The sequence below is a fragment of the Fukomys damarensis genome, unplaced genomic scaffold (assembly GCF_012274545.1).
Source record: "Fukomys damarensis isolate Sample0158 unplaced genomic scaffold, DMR_v1.0_HiC HiC_scaffold_9, whole genome shotgun sequence".
Taxonomy (NCBI): domain Eukaryota; kingdom Metazoa; phylum Chordata; class Mammalia; order Rodentia; family Bathyergidae; genus Fukomys; species Fukomys damarensis.
The window spans coordinates 32986672-32996217 of NW_022900921.1; the positions used below are offsets into that span (position 1 = coordinate 32986672).

Genomic DNA, 9546 nt, shown 5'->3' on the forward strand with positions numbered 1-9546 from the left:
CCTGAAATTTTCAGTTTCCAACCACTAGAGTTTCCCAGATGAAAAAAGTAACATGTGCAATGTAAATAATGACTTTACAATCTGTTATGAGGGGGAGGCACTAAGAATAAAATTTAATGAATTTTAAAAATATGGCTTGAGTAAACTCTTTGATGATATTTGCAGGAGTCCAAAACTGAGATCTATATCTTGAGGTTACATCAATTTTCAGGACTCAGTTTCCAGCATGTGAAAAGGCAAATGACTTTTCTCTCTCCTGGCGATATTTGACTTTCAATGATATTTAAATATTGTGATCAGTGATTATTTAGCCTGTCACCCAAAACTATTTCTGATTTCCATATTCAAAACAAGGACTATCTAAGGGAATATCTAAGGAAATATGATATAGGCAAAAATAGACACTAGAACTGATGGTGGTATATAAAATTCCCTTTCCCTGAGACTAAGATCTTTTCTTGACAGTAAATATGATATCCGGTGATCAGGACAATACTATGTTAGCTCCATCTTTCTAAAGTGCAGCTTAAATACTTTTATTCTCCACTTCAGAATTTAAGTTTCACTACATAGAGAACTCTAGGTCTTTGTGAATGTAATAAGGCCAATCATCAGCTGTCTCCAATAAATACTGTTTTTCTTTTTCTCCCCTAATCAAACATTCTATTTTTAGACAAATTAGTCCTGCTGACATTTCCAGAACTGCCTCCTTCTACACCATTCCCAGGTAAGTGCCCATTCTCTTGATCAAGATCTGATTTAACACAGAGTTCCAATTCCAGGAGGGGTAAATAAGATCCCAAGTTTGAGGTCTCTAGAATGGGTCAAGGGGGCTGGGGATTTAGCTCAATGATTCTGCCACCAGCCTAGAATGGGTCAAAGCCTGACTTCAGAGCTTACTCTGTATCACACTGGAATTTAATAAAACTTTTTAAAAATGGAACTTTGAAATATCTAGTTATTTAGAGGTTATCAAAACATTGCTAAATAAATGAATCAAAAATGACAAAAACATATACCGTACCCTATTACACTTGATCTTAGCCAAAAGGCCGAGAAGCGATTACCGTACCCTATTAAACAAAGATGAAATAAAACACAAAATGAATTAAGATCTTAAAAAGTAAATTTTTAAGATGTAAAGATGTCTTAGAAGGGCAATTATGATTTACCATTTACAACTTTGTATTATTTTTATATATTAAAGTTATTATTAGCAAGAAAAGCTGTAAGATCAATGTTCCTAGCATCTACGTTAAGAAATTAGACAAAGAGGGTCAGGCATTTAGCTCAGCAGTGCTGTGCCTGCTTTCCAAGCTCAAAGCCCTCAGTTCAATCCCTGGTACAAAAACAAACAAACAAACAAAACAAACAAAAACAAAAACAAAAGGAATGCAAGTCAAACTTACAGATAAGGTGAAGGAAGGAATGTAGAAAGGAGTAGAATGAGATGAAATAAGAAACCAAAATCCCAATGAAGAGAATCAAAGTTAAAAGATGGTTCTTTGAAAAAACTAACCAAATAGTCAAACCCATGGTGAATATTATCTAAGAAATATGACAGAAGGGGAAAAAAGCAATATGGAGGATGGAAAAAGGAGGTTACAGGTAAATATTTAAAAAAGAATATTATGAAGATTTTTATGCCAATATAATAATCAAATGAAATAAAAATCACATTTAAGTGAAATGGAAAATTTCTACAATTTTATTTTATTAAAATTGATATGACAGCATACAGAAAAACTGAATACCCTATAAATCCTAGGATACTGATTCTACTATTAAAAATACAAACACAAAGAAAAATCTATACCATGATGCTTTATCATTTAATTGCAAGTATTTAAGGAAAAACTATTCCCAATCTTAGATAAAATTTTCCAGAGAGTAGAACAAGAGAAAAAAAAAATTCCAGGTCATTTGATCAGGTTGGTATAACCTTGATTCTTAAAGCTTTAAAACATATAAAAGCAAAGAAAAATTATAGTTTGGTATAATAATCATGGGCAAATTCACAAAAATATCAAATTGAACAATTATAAAAGGATGTCATAAAGAGTTTGATCTCATTCTAGAAAAAATGTGTTTCAACATTTGAAAGCATTGTAATTCGTCTCATTAGCAGAACAGGAGGAAAAACATATGATCATCTCAATTGAGGCAGATTAAACATTGGATGAAATTCAACAACTTTTTGCATTAATAATTTAAAAACTAACAGCAAAGTAAGAACAAAGAGGAAATTTCTTGATTTGAAAATGAGAAACACACACACATACACACACACTTATAGCAAAGTCATACTTAATAGAAAAATCTTTAAAAATTATCCTTATTTTTAAAATGGGCATCTGAAATGACCAGACATTTCTCAGACAAAGAAGTAAAAGCATAAAGTAAATATATAAAAAAATTTTTCCACATCACTGGTCATTCGAGAGATGCAGATGAAAATAACACTGAGATTCCGAAAGAATGGCTGCTATCAAGAAATCAACTAATAACAAATGTTGGTGGGGTTGTGGGGAAAAAAGAAACCCTTCTCCATTGTTGGTGGGAGTGCAGACTGGTGCAACCACTATGGAAATAAGTAAGGAGATACCTTAAAGAGCTGGGATTAGAGGTTCCATTTGAGCCAGCCATCCCTCTGCTCGGTATCTTTCCAAAAGTGTTAAAAGAATCATATCCCAGTGATGTATGCATACCCATGTTTATAGCGGCACAGTTTGTAATAGCTAAAACTTGGAAACAGCTCATTTGCCCATCAGTTGGATACTGGATAAAGAAGATGTGGTTTTTCAATAAAATGGAATACTACTTAGCCATAAAGAATGAGAAATTAGATTCATTCATCAGAAAATGGATACATATTGCGGGTATACTCCTAAGTGAAATAAAAAAGTCACACGTATAAATACTGAATAGTTTCTTTGGTGTGAAAAACTATAATGGTACACAAGATCCTAATGATATAAATGACAATGTGAAATAGGAAGAAAAGGGCTAAAGGCGTAGGGGAAGTGGGAAGGGTAGAGGAAAGGTAATAAGGTAAAAGGAAAAAATGAGAAAATGAAAAAATGGAAATAAAGTATTTGTAAATAGGGAAGGGAGGAGGGGGTGAAGAGAGGGCAGGGGTAAGGGAGAAAAAATGAGAACTAAGACCTGTCATGTAAAGGTACAAGATCTCAATGATAAATGCAACTGTATTGTATACCTAAAATGTGCCAATAAACTCAATGAGAAAAAAAAAAGATTAGAAATGATACAGGATTGCCTACTACACACAAACACACACACACACACACACACACACACACACACACACACACTCCCTGCTCTTCTTTCTCTTTAAAATCCTGGAGGTGTACAGTTCAGACAGCTTTCTGACATATGCTCAGGGTTGCCACACTGAACTAAAATCTTCTTCTTGCCACCAATTCTTTTTCTCTGTTAATGGGACTCTCAAAGCGGCAAGGGGCTAAATACAGTTTATTGAATTTCCATAGTCAGGCCTGTGGCTAAAGACTCTGGCAACAATTTGAAGATCACTGTCAATCATTTCTCCTCACTATGATCTGTAGTTTGCAATCTCAATCAAAATCCAAAATCTTCTGCAAATGGAAAGGGGAGAAAGTGATGAGGGGAGTACAGATCGGGGAAGGGGAAATAAAAAGAATTAAGATTTGTTACATACATATATCGATTCCTCAATGAATGTAATGATTTTGTACTACAAAGACATAGGAATAAAATATTTTAAATTAAAAAAATAAAATTCAAACATATTTCTCAGGAAAAGCCAATTTTCAAGTTTACATAAACCCTTAAAAACACCGAGAATATTTATAAACACTCCTGAAGAAAATTCAGAAGAGATTATTTATTCTATCAGACTTCAACTTTTTGAACAATAAACAATAGAGCATATAAAAGATGATGCTGGAAAACACTGTCATAATCTGAATTACAGGAATCTACCCATAAATAAAATAATGCCCATAAAGGAAAACATTTCTATATTAATTGTTAATTAATCTACATTAAAATCAGCAATTATGTTCATTAAAAGGTACTATTATAGCAGTGCAAAGGCAAGAGGGAGGAGAGTGAACATTTGTCATATGGACCTATAAACAACAAAAGTTCATTTTCTGAGTTCATAACGTGAATACCAGTGAATAAGAAAAAAACTGACACTGCAATAGAACAGTAAAGGTATGTGAATAGGATTTTCACAGCAGAAGAGAGTCAAAATGGAGAATGCACATTTGAAAAGGTTCCAAGCCTTGTAATTCAACAGTGAATGGAGAATTTTCAATGGGATAACTTTGTACTACACATTCACAATACTATCAATAATAAAAATTACTGAGAACATCAATACCTTAAAACATGTAGATCAATAGAATGCTCACCCACTAGTTTTGAGATTATCAACTGGTACAATCATTTGGCAAAAGACTGTCATTATCTCCTTAAACGTGATAGTGCCTCAGGACCAAGCATTTCCATTCCTAGGTATTCACTCAACAGAAATGCATAATATACTAAAAGACATTTAAGAATGTGCATAGAAAAAATTTTCTACTTTTAAATTAGTAACAATCCAAATGCCAATTGAAGTTAGCATGAATAAAATAGGTTGTACCCATACAATGAGATACTACCAAGATTTTAAAACACAACTATATACAGTTATACAGTAACAGTGATGAATCTCAAGTACTTGATGCTGAGGAAAAGTTAACAACAAACAAATAACATGCAGTGTATTATTCTTTCTCATATATTTAAAAAATTGATAGAAGAAGTCATGATAGTGCTTACAAGAGGAACTGTGTATTAATAAGAAGAGGCATGATGAGGGCTCTTGGGGGTCTAATGACATTTTAATTCCTATAACATCAACCCTAAAGATAGAAGAGGGTTCTCTAGGCCTGCCTTATATTGAATACTGATCCACAAAATTTTTTTGCCCTACTTTTGAATCAGTTAGATCTGTTCCTTTTAAAAGAAAAAAACAATGGAAAATCCTGGCTAGCAAGATATTTAAGCAGAAGCCCTGGGTCTTGAGGGCTTCCCAGTGCTGGTGTGATTCATTTGTGTTAGGCTTTCACCATACTTGTGACCAAAGTGTAACTGTGTATGATCACTTGGCACATCAAAAGCTGCATCTCTGAGATCAAACTGTGAGGTCTCTGTGATCAAACTGCCATTGCAACCTGATCTGCAGCCTTTTGAAAAGCTAAATACATCTGGTGCTGCTCAAGCATTTCTGTATTTTGCAAGTTTGGCAGTTGAAATCCTAAAACCCATCCCTAAAGCCTCGCAGATTCCCTTTGCGGTGATTCATTATTTGTCTAATTTTATACATTTTTTCCTCTAATGAAAAAGTTGAAGGAAACTTGGCATTCTGCAGACCTTCCCTTGAATGTCTCCAATTTTATGCAGTACTGGTGTTTACCATCATGGAATTGAGTAAGGGGTGCTTTACTATTTAAGATCTACATACACACACAAGAATACATAAATGTGCGTGCATATGTCTCTACTGCTTAGAAAAGTAGATCTCTGCTGTTTCTGGGGTAAATCCCAAAATTTGCAACTGCATATTTCTACCTTTCCTGGCTTTTTCCAAAGCTCTATTTCTTTTGGGAGTTTTATGTCCCCTGGGTCCATAACCATACTGTAAGCTAGTGACATTTTCATTCGAGTTCTGTTGTCCACAGTGCAGTGTATTTCCCAACTCACAGTAGTTATAGAACATTCAAAAAAAGAAAACACTGTATAGGCTGAGTTGAATAAGACAATTTTATCTGGGCCTATTCAATAAGTTCTTAATCGCTTATGCACACCTGCTTCAACGTGTAATTAATCCCAAGATGTGCCCTTTGTTATGGCTTGTCCACGGTTTAAGTATCACCTAAGAATGTGTGTGTTGAAATTTAATCCTTACACTAAGGATTAAGAGACTGGAAACTGTATTATTTAGGGTTCTCTAGAGGAACAGAATCAATTCAAAATATATGTATAATTCTGGAAGGGGGTTTATTAGGCAGGCTTACTGGGTCAGAAGTGGGAGAGTGGACAATGCCATGAGCAGGATCTCAGGCAGAAGGATCCACAGGGGCAGTCTGAATGCCGGAGGGTGGAAGGATCCAGTACCTGCTCAGCCCAGAAAACGGAAACCACAGAACAAGAGGGATCCAGGATGCAAGACCAGTCAAAGGTTGAAGACCTACAAGCTCACTGTTGTGTTGCCAGTGCAAGGCTGCACTGGAATGCTGAGGAAACTCATGGCAGATGACCAGAGGCAATGGCAAAGACTGGACCTCTTCCGAAACAGGGACATTTCCTTTTTCTTTTTCTTTTTTTTTCCTACACTGGTTATAAGCTTATTGGCTTATGTGACCCATATATATCCAGGATGAATCTTTTTTAAATTTTTAAATTTTTATTAGTAGAGATTTGCAATGCATAATATATTCATTGCACAAGATAGTATGTGTACATAATACATCCTTTTCACCAGCATCATTTATTTTTCTATTTATCAAATAATTATCATAAATACAGGTTAACAGCCAGACTAATAGACCAAAACCATATAAAATACACAAATGAATTGTACTAAGTCAAAGCACACTTATAGATTCATTGGCCATGCTGGACTACAATAACTACTTTCCTCTCCTTTTGTTGTTGTCTGTCTTTTATCTTGGTAGTTTACTTATATATTGGGTTTCTTATAAAGAGAAACCATGAAAATATTTAAGCTTGTATGTCTGATTTACTGCACTTACCATTTGGGTGCTCCTTGCCACAGAAATATTTATTTTTCCATCAATTTTGAAAGAAACTTGTAGTATACATAAGTCAGGATTGGAAGTTATCTTTTTGGGCTTAAAACAATTCACTCCAAACCTTTATGGTCTTTGATGTTTGTATGATATGTCTGTTTTTATTCTAATGGTTTTATCTTTACACATGATTTGTTTCCTTTCTCTAACTGCTTTTAAGATTTTTGTCCCCATGACGCACTTCTGGTGCTTTGAAGATAATGTGTGGTAAAGAAAAATTCTATTTTGGTCATGGCTACGGGTTCTCTATGATTTGCTCATTGATATGTTTATTTTTTCCCTGTATTGGTGAAGTTTCAGCTATGATTTCTGTGAACATTTTTTAATGCCATCTGTGTTGTCTTTCAATTTTGCACTAATTCTAATTATTCCTAGATTACTCTTCTTTGTGCTATCTAGCTGCTGTTGGAACCATTTTTCATGTTCTCTCATTGCTTTTAAGATGTCTTTGAGTAGTTGGTCTTTGAAGGCATCATTGTGTTCTAGTTCTGAAATTGTGTCCTCCCAGTGATCACTTTTGCGGCCCATACTTCCAACAACAACAAAAAAAACTGGCAAAAAATAGAAGATAAAAAGTAGAGAAAAATAAATTATATGAGTAAAAAAGAAAAAGTTAAAAAGCACAATTAAGAGAAGGAAAAGTTAAAGAAAGAAAAAAGAAAAAGATAAGCAGTAAGGAAAAATGACAAAGGAAAATTCTCCACAACTGAATAAACTGAAGAAAAAAGAGGAAAGAAGAAAAAAAAAACACCAAGAAATACACAAACGAAATAAACAACACAATGTATAATCACATACACAAAGAAAAAGAAAAAAAATTTCTCTGTAATAATTTTAAATGTGTGGTTTTCTTCAGGGATCACCATCTAGAGGTAGTGTCAGAGTCAAGCCACATCCCTGGTCATGCTGGTAGATAAAAAAGGGCAGTCAGGCCCCAGGTCTTTTCTGGATGCATGCATTAGGGTGCCATGACTCTCAAATCCAGAGCAACTCAGATTGGGCTTGGCCTCTTTAGCTCTAGCCAACTCCCTGACCACATCTGTCTCCCATAGCCATCTCTTAACCAGTCACTGTGGAACTGTAACACTGGGAGATCTGAAGTGAAGCCATCACCTGGCTGCTCTGTGTTCAGGGTTCAATCAACTCCTCCCTACCATTGTATCTGACTAAGCACTCTCTCCAGGGATTTGGCTTGCATTTGGATTGGAGCCACTCACCAGCCTATTGGGAGCAGAATCCCATGCTTTCCTTGGAGATCACAGCACTTGCTAGTCCATTATACTGCCATATTTTTCTCTGAGAACCTATGGAGTCCCCAGGTTTCACTGTGTCTCAGTAGGTTTGGCTTCCCTTTCCTGTAAATCAGGATCCAGGATCCAGGGAGAAAGTACATACTGTCTCTCCCCTTCCTTGAGTTGTGTTCTGTTTCTTTAATTATTCTCTAGATTTTAATTTTCCTGTAAGATCCTTCCCGGTTTCTAAGAATTTACTTGTCTTTTTTTCTTCCCCAAGTTGTTCTTTTTCAGTGATTGGATTCCAAATCTGAGACATGCTGTGTTGTTGACACTCATCACTCCACCATTTTCCCAGAAGCCCATAGGATAGATCTTCTTCCATCAGTTTGCTGACCAACATGTTAATCACCCAAAGACATACTCAGAATGGTGTTTTACTAATCTGCCAGGCATCATTTAATCAATTCACATTGAAATATTTATTCAAATTCACAAAGCATTTAAACTCAGTGTTTAATAGTCACAGTAATTTAATTTAATCTGCCTATGATCTTTAGAGGTGGGGTCTTTGCTTGGTCATTAGGATTAGATGATTATCAGGATACAGCCTGTATAGAAGAGGAAGAGAGAACTCAGAAGGTATAGACATATACAGTAGCATGAGAAAGAGAAACTCACTACCTGTCTTTTGTCATATGATACTCAATGCTCTCTACCATATCAGGGCTCAGTCAGTGAGAAGGCCATGACCAACTGTGGGTCTTTGACATTGGACCACCAGCACCAGGAGCTAAAATAAACCTCTCTTCTTTAAATACCATTACATAGCAATGATTATAAAATGTAAAAATGCCAATAGTCCAGAAGTGCTTCTATTCATCATTTATTAGTCCATTGTAAGCCGTGTAAGGTCAATTTTGATCCCAGCAAACATTGAATAGATGTTAACAAATTAAATAGACAATGAAAATGGAAGAAGTCTATTTATTATTAACCTATTTGATTCTGATACACAAATACTTCTACCAGCATTAAAAAATGTTTAAGAGACAGTCAAGAGATCCAGGCTGTCACAGGATAGTCCCAGTTTAAAAGTGTGGTTCTTTGTAATTATTAAAAGTAGCTCTTTTTTTACTTTTAAGACTTTTTAGTTTGGACAAAAGTTTAGGGGTCATTCTGCTTCAGGAAATGTTTTCTAGCAATTATGTATAGCCATATTAATATTGTATAACAAACAACCACAATATGCCTGTGCATCTAATCACAAGTATTTGTTTAGCTCACAAGTCTATATACTGGTTGCTAATTGGAGCTGGGGTGACCATATTATCTTTCTCTCATTCTCCTTCTCAGACTCCATGTGCTAACATGGGCTGTTGCTTATCATGATGGTAGCAGAGAGTCAGGCCAAATGCATACTTCCAAAGCTTTTGGCACAACACTTCACT

General features: G+C 35.1%; 1 pseudogene; it reads right to left on the reverse strand.

The window, feature by feature from the left end:
• Positions 1–939: 939 nt before the first annotated feature.
• Positions 940–1064, reverse strand: LOC117285403 (annotated as a pseudogene).
• Between the last annotated feature and the right edge of the window lie 8482 nt (positions 1065–9546).